Consider the following 17082-nt stretch of genomic DNA (forward strand, 5'->3'; position numbering starts at 1 on the left):
CCTCCTACTCAGCCATGACGGTCTGGTGATGTACATTGGCCTTCACTTGCTCCCCAAGACTGGAGAACCGGGGTGTGGTGGGCCTTGGACTGGGTATTGAGGAGGCTTTCTCTCCATAAGCTGTGGTAGTGTAAAGCAATCTCATCAGCGGTGATTCCACCTGTGGTGGGTAGCTGATCCACACCACTGCCTGGCTGGGGTGATTGGGATCTGCTCATACCCCCGATGTATTTCTTCAGGGGTGAGGCGAGACCCGGATGATAGCGACGACAAGCTTAAGACCTCATAACTGCATTTGCTCACCTATTGACTATGCTGTTTGCTGGTCAACACCTAGTATGTGAAGGGGAAAACTGATGCTAGACAGTTTATGCTCTCTGTTGAGAATTGAAGGCAAACACAACCAACAGATTCGCCCCCTGATGACCACCAGCTGAGTCAGGGCGATGGAGAGGCCTCAATTCCGGAGCTGGAAATCCGTACTATGTTCCTAGATCATAAGCACAGTGTGACAGCTATTGATACTAAAATTGATCTGTTGACAGACCGGTTTGATCACCTCAAAGAAAAGGATGATAAGCACAACGAACACATAGGGCAATTCGAGCATCATACATCAAACGGGGAGGATGGGCACTCTGCAGCTGGATTGAAGCTGATAGGATGGAGAGGGTTCTAGAGGTTATCCTTAGCAAGATCAAAGACCTGGAGGCACGCTCGAGGAGGAATAATCTACGTATCCTGGGTGTACCAGAGTCGACTGCGATGGGTCGCATGGAGGACTATGTCGAATCCATGCTCCAAACACTATCTGGAAATGCACTTTCTACTATGCTCATTGTTGAAAGAGCCCACAGATCACTTGGCCAACACCCTCCTCTGGGTGCACAGGCCCTCCTGATAATAGCCCGGCTGTATGGAGACAGAAATGTAGCTTTGCGACAGGCAAGAGATCAGCTGCCTCTACATTATCAAGGTATGAGATCGGCGCTTTCCCGGATTTCACAGTTGCTGTGCAGGCTGCCAGGAGGGATTTACTACCAATCAAGTGCTCAGTACAACAAATGGAGGCCAAGTACTCTCTGATTTTTCCAGCCCAGCTACGCATAGTCAAGTCAAGTCAAGTCAAGTCAATAAATTTATATAGCGCGCTACATACCCAGAGGGTCTCAAGGCGCTTGAAGAAGGATGGGGAATTACTTGTCAAATATCCACGTTTTAAGTTGCTTTCTGAATGCTAGGTGGTTCTGAGTAAGGCGAAGGTGAGTGGGAAGTGAGTTCCAGGTTTTAGCTGCCAGGTAGGAGAAGGATCTCCCTCCCATGGTGGTTTTGTTGATGCGAGGTACAGTGGCAAGGGCTTCGTTGGAGGATCGTAGCTGGCGGGGGGGGGGGTGTAGAAGGACAGTCGTGTGTTGAGGCATTCAGGTCCGGTTTCGTAGAGTGCTTTGTGTGCGTGGGTAAGGAGGCGGAAGGTAATCCTCTTGTTGACGGGGATCCAGTGGAGGTTTTTCAGGTGACCAGAGATGTGTTCTTTACGCGGGATGTCTAGTATGAGCCTGGCTGAAGCGTTCTGGATGCGTTGGAGTTTTTTCTGGAGTTTTGCGGTGGTACCGGCGTAGAGGGTGTTTCCGTAGTCCAGTCGGCTCGTTACCAGAGCGTGGGTGACTGTTTTTCTAGTTTCGGTGGGGATCCAGCGAAATGTTTTTTTGAGCATGCGAAGAATGTTGAAGCAAGATGAAGAAACGGCGTTGACTTGTCTGTTCATCGAGAGTGAGGAATCCAGGATGACGCCCAGGTTCCGTGCGTGGTCCGTCGGGAGGGGTGCTTTTCCAAGGGCCTCTGGCCACCAAGAGTCGTCCCAGGCGGAGGGGGAGGTGCCTAGGATGAGGACTTCTGTTTTGTCTGAGTTCAGTTTCAGACGGCTGTGCTTCATCCATTCTGCTACTTCTTTCATTCCTTCATGCAAGTTGGTTTTGGCAGTGTTAGGGTCTCTGGTGAGTGATAGGATCAGTTGAGTGTCGTCGGCGTAGGAGATGATGTTGAGGTTGTGTTGGCGTGCGATGAGCGCGAGGGGGCTCATGTATACGTTGAAGAGGGTGGGGCTGAGTGAAGATCCTTGTGGTACGCCGCAGATGACTTCAGTGGCCTCTGACTTGAATGGTAGAAGGCGGACTCTCTGGGTTCTTCCGGTGAGGAACAGGTGATCCATTCTAGTGCTTTTCCTTGGATTCCGACGTTTCTGAGGCGTTGTAAAAGGGTGTTATGACAGACCGTGTCGAAGGCAGCGGAGAGGTCGAGGAGGATGAGGGCGACTGTGTCTCCATTGTCCAGTAGAGTTCGAATGTCGTCTGTTGCTGCGATGAGGGCGGTTTCAGTGCTGTGCTTGGCTCGGAAGCCGGATTGTGAGGAGTCGAGGGATTTGTTGGTTTCGAGGAATGCGGCGAGCTGGTTGTTGACCGCTTTCTCGATGACTTTGGCCGGGAAAGGAAGGAGTGAGATAGGGCGGTAGTTTTTGAGTTCGGTGGGGTCAGCTGTGGGTTTTTTCAGGAGGGCGCTGAGTTCGGCATGTTTCCAGCTTTCCGGGAAGGTTGCGGAGTTGAGGGAGCAGTTGATGACGTCTCGGAGGTGCGGTGCTATGATGGAGTCTGCTTTGTTAAAGATGTGGTGAGGGCATGGGTCTGTGGGGGATCCTGAGTGGATGGAGTTCATCAGACGGATGGTGTCCTCAGTGGAGATTGGCTTCCAGTCATTGAGGATGTTCAGGGGGGGTGGGGGTCCTGCAGGGGGTTGTGTGGGTTGGTCTTTGGGTTGGTTGTTGAACCTGTTGTGGATGTCTGCAATTTTGTTGTGGAAGAATGAGGCTAGGGAGTCGCAGAGGTCTTGAGAGGGGGTGATGTTGTTGGAGTTGGCTGAGGGGTTGGTAAATTCCTTGACGATGTTGAATAATTCTTTGCTGTTTTGGGCGTTGTTATCTAGTCGGTCCTTGAAAGCGGCTTTCTTGGCATTCCGGATCAGTTGGTGGTGTGTGCGGGTGGCGTTTTTGAGGGCATCCTTGGTGCTGGTGGTTGGGTCTTTTTTCCAGGCCTTCTCAAGGGAGCGACAGAGTTTCTTGGATTTCTTAAGATCATCGTTGAACCAGGAGGCCTTCTTGCTGCCTAGTTTGATTTGTCGTTTTTTCAGTGGTGCTAGGATGTCGGCGCTGTTGGATAACCATTGGGTGAGGTTGGTGGCTGCTTGGTCTGGGTTTGAGGAGTAGGCTGGGGGGTTTTGAAGAAGAGAAGAGGAGATCTGGTCGATGGTGATTTTGTTCCAGTTTCTTTGCAAAGTGGGTTGGGGGTGGTTGTTGGATGTGGGGCAAAACTAAGGCAAAACTAAGTACTCAGGCAAAACTAAGTACGTATCAGATCCAAAGGCAGCTGCCAAATGTGTTGAAAATAGTCCAGTGAATGTGGCGGGGTTGTCAGTGGCGTCGAGGAATGCTTAACTGGGACATTTGTGTGAAAATGACTGAGGCAGTCCACCTCCTGTGAGTCCCACTTGTGAAAGAAAGTGATGCCGGGCAGTTGATGATGGGTCCTCCACGGATTCCTCACTGCGCCATAGACCATGAAATTGTTCTTGAATTGCACTGTTGGTGGAAGTAACTTGACCAGGTGATTTGATTCCTTTGAGTGATGACTGTTGAGAAGCTGCTTAACCTGCGGACGGTGGTTCGTCTTTTGCAGCACGTTCCCGGGGGCCACTAGCCATGGAATTGCAACCACGCTGTAGGGCTGTCGGAAATGATGGACATGAAGGCTGTGCCTGATGGACCATCAGGCTGTGCCTCTGCTATTCGCCCCCCAGCTCCTTTCTAGCTGGGAGAGTGCTGGATCTCTGGTTTGCCCCCTCAGGATGAGATGAGTCCCTGGCTGTTGACACTGGTTGCATGTTGGGTGTCACACGGAATGTGGGTTGGTGGTATTTGGCCCAATTGGGGGTCAAAGTGGTAGAAGGGTGGAATGTTGATGTTGGCAGCCTCCAGGTTACAAATGTTCTTTTGTTCTTCCCCTATGTTGCCACTCATACTAATGATGTAGGCTCTCCCGTTTTGTGCTTTATGCATGTGCGATAGGAGCTCTCACACCAACATATTAATTCCAATGCAGTCAATTAAATGCGTGACCTGGAATAGCAGGGACCTCAATGACAGGTGAAAGGCGAGACATGTTCCTTCATACCGGCTGAGACACAACGTAGACATTTGTATGTTGCAAGAGCTACATCTTACGGAGAGCACTCAGGCACGCCTGTGAGCGGGTTGGATAGGTGAACGTCATGTAGCATTTTATTCTAACTTTCTGTGGGGTGTCTATACCAATTCGTAATGGTTTGTTATGGCGCACGCACTGAGTCCTTTGTGACCAGCAGTGTCGATATGTCCCGATCCCTGGTCCACTGCAGGGCCATCCTCTCCGACTCCTGTCCGTGTACGGGTCAAACCTACATGACCCCTGTTTCTTTGCATAAGTGTGGAGACAGGCAGGTGTGAAAGAGCCTGCTCTCTTTTATGAGTGGGGGGGACTTTGACATAGTCTTCGATCCTGCCCGCACCCAAAGCAGCTGCAAAGTTACATCTAATAATGAATGAGAATGACCACACTGATCTTGACACAGGGACAGTGCTGAGGGCACATATATGCCTAAATGTGGCTTCCAGGCTCACTGTGCCACTGGATTCAAGCTAGCCTCGATGATATGAGGGGATGCCCCAAAACCAGCCAGAGGATGCTTGTTTCTGGTCCAGGGATGACCTGACTTGGAAGTTCAGGCTAGACTGTACCCATGAGGAACATGGCCAAGACTGATTTGAATATGGTTGGGTCTAACCTGAGGTGTCAAGGTGAGCAAAAGAACAATGGATTTAACCCAGATCTGTTGACTGGGGGGGGGGGGGTGAATGTTTGATTTGTTCCACATTCTGTGCATCATTTGCATCATTTATGTGTCCTTTGCTTTCTCACCGTAAGTGCATGTGGGTATGCCCAGACATGGGTCCCGGGCTCACTGTGCCACCGGATTCCAGCTACCCTGGCCGATGAGGGGTGATACCCTGAAACTGGTCCTAGAATGCTTGTTTCTGGTCCAGGGAGGACCTGGCTTGGCTGTTCAGGCTAGACCATGGGTACTCAAAAACTTTCTCTCGGGCCAAATTTACAGTGTGGTTTGTGGCCGAGGGCTGCACGGTGGGGGTGGGGTCAGAGGGGGCGGGGCTAAAGCAAAAATAATTGTGACCATGAGGTTGAACGCAGATCCCTGCAGCAGACGCCTTCGACCACTGAGCCACCAGACCCAGCATACACACATCTCTTTCTCTCTCTCTCTCTCCCTCCCTCCATCTCTCTCTCCCTCGCTCTCCCTCCGTCTCCCTCCCTCCCTCTCCCTCCATCTGTCTCCCTCCCTCTCTGTCTTCCTCTCTCTGTCTCCCTCCCTCTGTCTCCCTCCCTCTGTCTCCCTCCCTCTGTCTCCTTCCCTCTGCCTCCCTCTGTCTCTCTCCCTCTGTCTCTCTCCCTCTGTCTCCCTCCCTCCTCTTCCCTGTCTCCCTCTTCTCTACCCCCTCTCTCTGTCCCCCTCCCTCCTCTGTCACCCTCCTCCCTTTGTCTCCCTCTCTGTCTCCCTCTCTCTGTCTCCGTCCCCCTCTGTCTCCCTCCCTTTCTCTCTCTGTCTCCCTCCCTCTCCCTTCGTCTCTATCCCTCTGTCTCCCTCAATGTCTCCCTGTCTCCATCCCTCCCTCTGTCTCCCTCCCTCTCTGCCTCCCTCACTCTGTCTCTATCTGTCTCCCTTCCTCTCCCTCCCTCTGTCTCCCTCCCTCCCTCTGTCAACCTCCCTCCCTCTCCCTCCCTCTCTGCCTCCCTCACTCTGTCTCTATCTGTCTCCCTTCCTCTCCCTCCCTCTGTCTCCCTCCCTCCCTCTGTCAACCTCCCTCCCTCTCCCTCCCTCTGTCTCCCTCACTCTGTTTCCCTCGCTATCCCTCTGTCCCTCTCTCTCTGTCTCCCTTCCTCTCCCTCCCTCCGTCTGTCACCCTCCCTCCTTCTGTCACCCTCCATCCCTCTCCCTCTGTCTCCCTCTCCCTCCCGCACCCTCCATGGCTGCCAAGGTTTCAGATTGATATGTGTGATATTTTCATAGTTTCAGTGTAATTATGAGTGACATTTCCACAAATATGAGTGACACTTCCTCGCAAACATAATCAGGCATTGAAGACGAGGGAAACGTATAAATATCAGACATTACACCCAATTGAACGACCAGAAACGGCAAGAAGGTCTTAAAAGTACTGCATAGCACCAAAAATGGAAGAGCACCGTGGGACCCAACTGTAATAAACAGGATGTGAGAGGCCATACTTCCTGCAATTGAGCCTCATGTTCCATTATGCTCTGCCCACCCCACTCCAGGGCATGCTATAACTTAATGCATGTGGGATTTTTAGGTCTCCGGCGTGAACCGCGCGAAAGCGCGGTCTCGCCAGAGACCAATTGTGAGCGACTCTGCTTCCCAGGAGAGGGGACAGGAGCTGGCCGCGCGCTGGGGAATGGAGCGGGCCACGCGCATGCGAACGCGCTCGCTGTGGCCAGCTCCTGTCTCCTCTCCTGGGAAGCAGAGGCACACAGCCAGCCCCCCCCCTGCTAACGCATGCACACACACACGAGCACACCCCCTCCCACACGTACACACACGCGCGCACACAGACACGAGTGCACCGAGCCCCCCTCCCGCCGTCGCACACATACATACACACACGAGCACACACACGAGTGCACCGAGACACCCCCCCCCCAGCCCTTTTGAACTTACTGGGCCAATCTTGGGGGACTCCGCTCTCAGCACGCGGCAGGGGCAGGCACCGGGCATGTGCCTCGTGCCCCCTCCGCAGAGTTGACGCTGCGGCTCTTGCCAGCTCCTTTCCCGGGGCACCCTCTTGGTCAAGGGAGCCCCGCAACACTTGCGCAACCTCCTGCTGGCGGCCCCGGGGCTCTCCACCGCTCACAGGAGCCCCGGACCGCGAGACGCAATTACTCCGCCTGCCTCTTCTTCCGGTCTGGACGCGGCCCCGCCCCCGTCACAGGCGACCTTGCCTGACTTCCGGTGCGGCCGCGGCGGGATTCCGGGGGCATTTCCTGCCACACAAACATTGTTTTTGTTAGACTCACTAATTCCAGTGGCCGAATAATTCCTCTTGTGTGCCTTTGGGGTCCATCTTCAGTTGGGAGTAATCTACAGTGAACTGTGTACTGAAAAGGTGTGAACGCAAGTATTTCCCCATGACAATAGGTATCACTAACTTGAAGCACCCAAGGGAAAAGCTGCAAGCAGTAGGATCCTATGAAGGGCTGGGCAGCTTGAGGAGAATAAGATGGGGTTTCAAAGCTAAAAATTGCATTAAAGTATGGAAGAGGCAATTTGTGATGCCTAGTAGCTCTGAGTCAGACATAATAGCTTGGCAGCAATTTCAGAACCACTTATCAAATAGCCCTGTGCCCAGGTTAGGGTACCCTACCGAAGGTATGCAACGGTCGAACATCAAACAATAGTACACTAAATCTCTGTGTTAGAAGAATGTCATAATAAATAAAGAGATGGGCTACTACACAAAAGTACAGATGATGCCACTGCTTCAGAAGTTAGATCACTTTGGAAAGCCTACATTAAATGCCACATGGGAGGCAAGAAAGAACCAGGAAGATAAAGACTGAATAGAATTGTTGACCACCTGCTGTTGGATCAACAATGTCCCCTGGAATCTCCTTTTTCTGAACTATTGCCTTAAACTGAAAAATATAAATAAAAACCTCCCTCCATTATTACATCTGGGAAGAAATTAACCCTTGCCTTGCCCATTGAAAAAGTCCTGGTGCATTTATAATAGTTCTGCCTTAACACCTTTAAAGGCTCGCAGGATATAAGAATGGACAAAATAAAATGAATAAGAAATAAGCAGGGCGAGGAATTGGCCTGGGCTTTTTTTTACATGTAATGCACAGGAAACATGCCTCAGTGTAGTGGGGTTGGCGCATTTGCATATGTTTGGATAACTTTTGTAGTCACACAGGCTAGTGAAAAACAAACATTGGCACAATCAATTGTCATGGTCTTTGGAAAGAGAAAATATTCTCCCTAGCTTTATGACACTCCATCTCACTACCAAATGGGCTTCTATACTCCCTCCTCCCCATCCAGGAAGTAGTGACAGGGGTTGTGTTTCATTGCCAACCACCTCTAACCTCACCTCACAGCTAACCATTCACAAACAATGTTTATATACCAATTGCAAATAAAAAAAAAAATTAATGTAAAGCATTGTCATTTACAATTCTAGTAACTCAAACTTTAATGCTGGAGACCTATTGCATTGTAAATGCTTGTTCTGTTTTATAAATACACAGGAACAAGTGTTTTTTTTAAAGAAGACTCAAGCTTGGAGTTAATGTAAATTATCCCTCCTGCATGGATAATGACCAATGCAGCGCAGGAGTGTAATCCTCTGAACCTTGGAAAAAGGATTCCCCGACTGTCACCACTGCGTGGGAATGATTTGTTCTATGCGTTTAGCCTGGCACCGTGACCTCGTCACCCTGTTCCCTAGAGTGAGACCCTCGTCTGCAGAATGGATGGAAGGAAAGTAATATCTGCCATTGCAGGGGAGGCAATGAGTGCAATGCGAAGAACCCAGGAAGGAAGCAAGAGATCTGAGAAGGCTCAACCTCTGTCATCTCACCCGTGTGTGTGTGTCAGCCCTCAGCCCGGGCTGAGACAGCTTCCTCAGCGCACACACATAGCCGAACCCCAGTACTTCACAGGTCTGTAAAAGATCATTTATATGTTAATGAGGCTTTGTTGTACTTCATCTCTTAGCGTCCCTGCAGCTCCCCTCTGACAATCACTGAAATCCCCCTCTCCGGCCCCCACAGAGCAGAGTCTCTTGAGTCCAAGCTGCTGCGGCAGTATTTGCTTACACAATTTTTTTTTTTTTTTTAAACACGGGTGTCTACAAGGGCCGCGGGCCTCCCAGGAAGGCTTGCTGGGCCGTACTATGAGTACCCCTGGGCTAGACTGTTCCCTAGAGGAGATGGGTCAAGACTAATTTGCATATGGCTGGGTCTTAACTGGGGTGCCATGGTGAGCAAAAGAATGATGGATTTAACCCAGATCTCTTGACTGTGGGTGAATGTTTGATTTGTTCCGCATACTGTCCATCATTTGTTTGTCTTGTGCTTTCTCACCCTGAGTGCGCTGGGTATGCCCAGATGTGGGTCCCGTGCTCACTGTACCACTGGATTCAAGCTAGCCTGGATGATATGGGGTGATACCCCGAAACTGGCCCGAGGATGCTTGTTTCTGGTCCAGGGACGACCTGACTTGGCAGTTCAGGCTAGGCTGTACCCATGAGGAACAGGGTCAAGACTAATTTCCATATGGCTGGGTCTAAACAGGGGTGGCTTGGTGAGCAAAAGCATTATGGATTTAACTCAGATCTCTTGACTTGGGGTGAATGTTTGATTTGTTCCACATTCCGTCGATCCTTTATTTGTCTCTTGCTTTCTATGAAGAGTATGCACACATCCTGGCCCCCATATCTTCGCCATGTATGAGTCATCCCTTACTGCTGGCATTCTCCCCAGCCGCACTGATCATGATGATACTCAAACCCAATAAAAAGCCCCTGCGTTGTGAGTCATACTGAACCCTATCCATGATTAACATGGATAATAAAATCCTTGCAAAGCTGTTAGCCTATCTACTACTCCTGATTTTGCCACTTATTGTGTACCTGGATCAGTCGGGCTTTGTTCCCGGGAGGTCAACGACCCACAATCTGCGTACCTTCTATGCCCTAGTCTCTACTACTGATCCTGACCTTAGAACACCTGCGGTTTTATTAGACGCTACTAAGGTGTTTGATTCACTCGAATGGCCTCATCCATTTGCTCTATTAGCGTGCCTTTGAGCGAGTCCCAAGTTCATAAGATTAATTGGTCTCCTGTATGCCCAGCCCATAGCCCTTTAACAGATCAATGCAACTGTGTCAAGAGGTACTCTACAAGGGTGCCCCATCTCGCCCATATTATTTGCCATAGACATGGAGCCACTTGCGGTTCGATCGTGTCAGCACCACTCCCACCAAGGCTTGGCATTCACACCTCATAGAATTCTTGTATCCATGTATGCAGATGATTTCACTCTGTATGGGAGATAATTTATACCCACTGATCAGAGAATTCACCAGGTTTGGTGGTATATCGGTTATCACTATAAATCGGGCCAAATCGATCATATTTCCATTGACAGATGTGACAGTGTATTTTGCTTGGGAGTTTCCACAGCAATGGGCGAGGGAGCCTGTGAGATATCTAGGGATTCGACTCAGCAGCGAACCAGATGATCTGTGGAAAGCTAATTATGGATGCTTAATGGCATGGCTGGACGAGCATGTGAAGCCTTTCAGATATTTCCACTATCCCTAACTGGGATGCTGGCCATTGCTAAGATGGTGATCCTTCCAAAATGTCTTTATCTGTTGATTAACCTGTCACTTCCCCAACTGCTGTATTTCCACCGACAGCTCAGATTGCACCAAGTATCCCTCGATTGAACAGGTGGACAGTCTTGAATCATATGGGAGATAATGACTCTGACTTTCGAACAGGAAGGGCTGGAAACTCCAAATGTTGAATTATATTACTACAGCGCCCAAGCACAATTTGTACACTATTTGCTTTACCCATGCAGTTCCAGGCACACACAGCACCCGAACATGACCACTCTATACCATTTCCCCTCCAGATGGCACTGTACTTGGTCCCCCAGTGCCCGAGGGCACAGATAGACACTGAGGCTTGTTTGGTGCTAGTGTGGAATTAACTCCAACAGCAAGCTTGGCTGATCCGCCAATTTGCACCTTCAGTGCAACTTATTGGACACCCCTCCTTTCCTATATCCCTTGATGCTAGGCCCCGCAATTGGTTGCACAATCTGCAGGTGACTACCAAGAGTGCGGTGTATCCAGAAGGCACATTCATCGCACCACAACAGACCCTGCAGGGACCCAATGTGACTCTGATTCATTAATCTTTTCCAGCGGCCCAATCTACATTTTAGGTACTTAAGGCATCCCTTACGAACCCTTCCCTGTGTACACTGGTTACAAGACTTTATGCTGGGATGCAGGCGACTGCACTGATGTGTGCCCAGCAGACGGCGGGCATGGGACACTGGTCTGGCCACCCCCCACAATGACCAGTGGAAGTACTGTTGCTCTCAATCCTGAGCGCTCTCCCCAATTACAGATTGCGGTTGGTGCATTTCAAATACCTACATAGATTACACCGCACCTCGGAATAGATGCACAGAATGGGCTTGAATGAAGAAGTGCGATGCGTGCTCCGCGTTGTGCCTTGCGCTGACTTCATACACCTTGTGTGGGACTGCCGAGGATTGATGCACTACTGGCAAACTGTGTTTGATGCTCTTGAGGTAATCACTGGGGTCACATGTAAGTACTCACCACCACTGCGCTATTAGGTTACATGAAGGATGTTCACCCCCCCAGGAAATGCACATATTGACTGCAACCCTCCTTTTACTATCGAAGTGGCAGGTTATGGTGCACTGGGGTCCGCGCCTGGGGCCACAGAGAGCTTGATGGCTTTAGAATGCGGCTTATTGTCAGGAACCATTAAATTCCCACTGGGAGTTGAAGTGTGCAAAATCCCAGCCCAAAGATACATGGTCCCCCTTAGAACTGTTCCTCAGGGGCCAGGCTGGGGAGGAAGAACCTCTAGCTGCCAGGGCGCTGGAGGTGACTATTCAGCCAAACCCCCTACCACTGCCAGTCAGGCTGCTTAGGTAATTGAGTTCAGTTGTGCTATGATGCGACTGCTGACACACATTTGAGCACGCACTAGAAAGATCCCATTGCAGAGTCTTATAACTAGTTCCTCTTGCTGAGTGACTTCCCCTCCACTGTGAGAAAGTGGCTCTATATATACTGGACAATAATGAAGTACAGTGTGTATAGAGTCCACAAACCCCAAAGGTATAACAGAGGTTAAAGTCAGGACTGACCTTACTCTCAAAAGTGGTAGCTTGGTCGAGCAGTAAGGCAGTACCAGAGGGCAGTGCAAAGCACTTGTTGTACACACTCAGGGGCATATTATCAAGGGGGTTTATCTCCGCTTTTTTGGCTTTAAAAGCCAAGAAAGCGGAGATAAAATTATCTCCCTATTACCAAGCTGTTGCTAACACCAGTTAGCGACAGCTAGTAGGAGATAGCGACCATCTTGGGCCCCACTTTGCATGTCAGTGATATTTATCACTAATGAGATGCAAAGTGGGCGTGCCAAGATGTTAGAGACTGAAAACAGTCGCTAACATCGCTATCTCCTATTACCAACTTTTGGAGATATTCGCGCTAAGCGGGAATATCTCCAAAAGCTAACACCTGCCCTGAGCAGTTCTTAGCCATGTTATCCAATGGGAGGTGGATAACATGGCTAAGAGCATTTGCTCGATAATGCATGAATATCGCTGACTTTTCAGCGATATTCATGCATTGCGGCCGTTTTTTATCGCATTTGCGATAAACCTTGTTAATAGCAAGGTTTATCTGCGATAAAAATCGCCGATGTGCGGCGATAATTTTTGTCTCTAAACAAGTTAGAGACAAAAATTATCGCTAGTTGTTGGTAATATGCCCCTTAGCCAGCAAAGGATTTCACACAAAGATTGAACTCCAGGCCAATGGTTTTTATATCCAAAGATATAGTTGTTTTATTTTTAGAACCAACAGGCATAAAAATATACTTTGCTAGATATGAGTACTCTCATGTAATTACTTTGCAAGGGAGCAATAAAGTTTGTGAGCACATAGGTACAGGAGTAGGTAATTGCGTTTCACTATTTCGTATGATTTTTAAAGAATATTTCAAGTTTTCATAGTAGACACTTAGAAGAAATTTCATAGAAAAACAGACAATGGGTTCCTATGGGGAAAATACAGATTTTCTAGTAAGCCCGGTAAGGATTACTTTTGCGGTTCAGTACAGGGCTACAAGGTACAATACTGGCTGATCCCCTGCTCACAGGTGAGTACAGGGCTACAAGGTACAGTACTGGCTGCTCCCCTGCTCACAGGTGAGTACTTCGGAATACGGCTGATTTTATATGAATATTTGCAGTTTTCAAAACCTCACACTTAGAAAATTTTCGAGTCAAAATGGGTCAATGTTATCCAATGGCAGGAAAGTGAATTACCGGTTTCCAGGTGAGTACTTGGCTGGTGAAGTTAAGGTTCCGGGCATAGACTCTGGGGTCCCCCAGGGTCAGGTAAGTACAGTCGGTTCAGCTCCAGCAGCGCAGGGCCGGCCGGGTGCAGAGGTAGGTAGGCCCAATGATATCCAATGAGGGAAAGGGTTTCTTTGGTTGGTGGCTGCTGGCTAGCAGGCCACGCGGCTGTGGGAGCTGGGCTCCTGGTCGCTTGCTCAGGGCAAGGGGGGAAGTAGGATAGGACAAAGGTGGCACACCCAGCGGCACTCAGGCGGCTGGGTGCAGGGTGCTCTTGAGCCGTCGGGCGCTCAATGTTATCCAATGGGAAAGGTCAAAAAGGAACAAAGGCTGCAGGCTCGGAGACGGAGACTCTCCAGGGGTGACCAGCACTTTGAGAGGTAATTTGGGATCTTGGAGCACAGGTAGGTACCCCAAAGGGAGGCACAGGGGGCTGTAGGGCGCCGGGTGCAGGGGTGTCTTTGGGTGTCGGACAAGCTTTCCCTCGGCTGGTCGTGGTTGGGGTGGCCCCTGGTTCTGAGTCTGCAGGCGTCGTCTGGTTCGTTGAGAAGGGTCTTGTTCACTGGACTTCGGGTCCCAGTCGCCGGGGGGTCGTCCTCGTGGTCTTGGTTCGGTAGGGCCCGGCCTGGGCTCGGCGGGTACAGAGTGGGTTACTCCGGAGCTTCCTGGTTGGCACCAGGTGGGTTGTTGCAGCAGAGCCTCTGCTGATGGGAGTCCCAGTCTTTAAGAGGGCCAAGGCAGGCCGGTCCTCTGGGTGTCCCAAGGTTGCTGTCCGCAGGAATCGCCGGGAAGTTAGGCTGGAGCAGGTTCCAGGATCGACGGGAAACATCCTTTACGACGCAACTTTTACCACGCAGTATCTTTACAACGCAGGTTTTTCAACGCAAGTCACTACAAAGACTTGCGCTGGGGGGCGCTCTAGGATAGGTAAAAGTTTAATTTACTATTGAATACCTTCCCTACTATCCACGGGGTCTGGAGTTGGAATAGTAAATTAAACTATTCACTATCCAGCACCCCCCAACGCAAGTCGTTGTAACGACTTGCGTTGAAAAACCTGCGTTGTAAAGGCATGCATGGTAAAAGCATGCGTTGTAACAATGTACATCCAGGATCGACAGGCCGGTAGGGCTGGGGCCAAGTCAGTTGTTGTCGTCCTGTTAGCAGCTGCAAGGCGGGTCTTCTTCCTCTTGATCTTTCTTTTTCTTTCGGGATCTAAAGAAGGAAGGTTCAGAGAGCCCCTAAATACTAAATTTAAGGGCGTTACAGGTACGGCAAGGACAGGGACCAATGGGTCTCTGTCCTGGGGTGAGCACACCCCCTAGCCTGCTCCTCTCCCGTGGGAGGGGGCAGGAGCCTAGCTGGGATTGGGCAGGGCTCCCCATCTACAAGATGGCCGGAGCCCGGGGTTGTGCTTCACCTCGTCTCCCCCACCTGAGGGGTGGGGTTGGCACAGGCTGGCACATCCCCCTTCCTGATAGTTTGTCCCGCCAGAGCGGGGGTTAGAACTGGTGGGGGCCAGTTGCTGGGTACAGCAAATGGTCTGGAGAAGCTCACAGAGGCATGCCTTTGAAGCTTCCCCCTGCCCAACCTGGGGAGGAGACCTAGCACCTCGCCCAGGATGTGAATTGTTGCAGGCCCAGGAGAGCTGGGGGCTCTCCACCCAGGGGTCCAGCAACATGTCTGCTGTGTGGCAGCCTCTGCAGCCACTCAGCCCAGACGTGGATTGTAGGTTAGGGTTTCAGAGGGCATCTCTAAGATGCCCTCTGGTGCATTTTACTTTAAATCTCACACTGGCATCAGTGCGGGTTTAATGTGCTGAAAAGTTTGGTACCAAACTTGTCAGTCTTCAGTGTAGCCATTATGGTGCTGTGGAGTTCGTAATGACAACCTCCCAGCACCATATACTCTTAATGGCATCACTGCACTTACATTGCCCAGGAATGGCCCTGGGTACTGTAGGGGCACAGGGCTCATGCACCTGTACCCACACCTCTGGCATAGGGCACCCAGCTAGAGGGGTGACTGAAGTATGCCAGGGCAGTGGGTTCTGTGGGCATGGCACACAGGGATGTGTGCCATGTCGACTCTTGGTTTAGTTCTGTACTTAGACACTCAGCCTGCAAAGGCAGTGTGTGGGTGCCAGGGTACAGGGCCCCTGAGGGTGGCACAATAAGTGCTGCAGCCCTCAGGGGTTTTCTCTGATCACCAAGCCCTGGGTACCTAGGGTACCATTTACTAGGGGCTGACAGGTGGCCAGAGATGCCAATTGGGTTTTTAGTTTCAGCACAGTTTTAGGGAAGGAACACAGGCCCTGGGTACCTGGTTGGCAGGCACACTCAGTCAAAGCACATCAGCATTTCAGAAAAAAGTGGGGGCATACCAAGGCAAGAAAGATGGCGCTTTCTCACATCCACCTTTTCTTTTTCTCTCATTCTTCTCCCTTAGTTGTGCGTATGAACAATAAGGTAAATTCAGATGGTATTTACTCGAAATATTCTACTGAGAATTTTGAGTTTGCACTTGACTGTACACGGTTTGATTATGCCATGTCTGAAAACTTCAATACAAATAATTAAAAAAATATATATGTGGCCACTCCAAAGAATCAAATGCTTTTCAGGGGTCCAACGCCAGGAGCATTGCTGGTTCCCTCAAATGCCCCTCCCGTGTTAAGCAGCCACACTGTCTTGTAAGATTGTGCCTGGTGGGCCTGTAAGGCATAAAGCCAGATTGATCCAGAGTTACGATGTTGTGGATTACCTGCATCAGGTGGTTCACCAGTAAGTTTGCGAGTAATTTTATTTCAACATTGAGGAGGGAGATGAGGCAATATGAGGAGCCTAACTCTGGGGGCTTTCCTTCTTTGTGTATTAGGACTATTGTCGTCTCCTAGAGATCCCTTTGTAGTTCCTCTTTTGTTGGGACTCATAATGCATGGCTCTGATAGGCTTCACCACTTGGCATTTTACACATTAAAAAAATTCTGGGGAGAAAACCATTAGGGCCTAGAGATTTCCTGCTCTTCATTTAATTTAATGCTTCCACTATCTCCCCTACTGTATCTCGCCCTTTAGGACTTCTGCAACTACCTTTCCCAGTGTTGGGGTCAAGATGCCCCTAAAATATTCTATCCAAGTCCTGGCCTCTCTGATGACACTATGCAAAGTGTAGAGGTTCTGCAGGAAACCTGCTAATCCTTGTGCTATCTCAGTCGCTATGTCCACTTCCCATCCAACATGTGGAGTTTCTGTACCCATCCCTGGCCCTTCTCTCTCCTTGCCAGCCAACCAAGAAGCTTTCCTGCCTTATTCCCCATGTGGTATAGTTTGTATTGTTTGGACCTGTATAGTGTTTTGGCCTCCTGGAGCATCATAGGTTGGTAGTCCTCCCTCATGGTCTCTATTCGGACAGCAAGTGCTGTGTCTCAGTGTGCCACATATTGCGCCTCTCAGACTCTCAACATTTTCTCCATGTGTATGCCCTTCCTAGCCCCCTCCTTCTTTTTCCCCAGTATGTGTGCTATCATTTGGCCTCTCACCGCCATTTTAAATGCCTCCCGCATGGCCACCGCTAAGTCCACTGAGCCATTTTTCTCTTCAAAATATGTCTCTGTGGGCTCCTCGGTGAAACGTTGTGCACCCCATTCTGTCAACATCCAAGGGTCCAGTTTCCAACCCAGTGTAGTGCAGGGGTAGGCTGAGTCAGTTGCATAGGGAGCCAAGAGTGATCCGATATCCCACTCGACAGGCAGTGTGT

This window comes from Lissotriton vulgaris, chromosome 7 (genome assembly GCF_964263255.1).
Source record: "Lissotriton vulgaris chromosome 7, aLisVul1.2, whole genome shotgun sequence".
NCBI classification, from domain to species: domain Eukaryota; kingdom Metazoa; phylum Chordata; class Amphibia; order Caudata; family Salamandridae; genus Lissotriton; species Lissotriton vulgaris.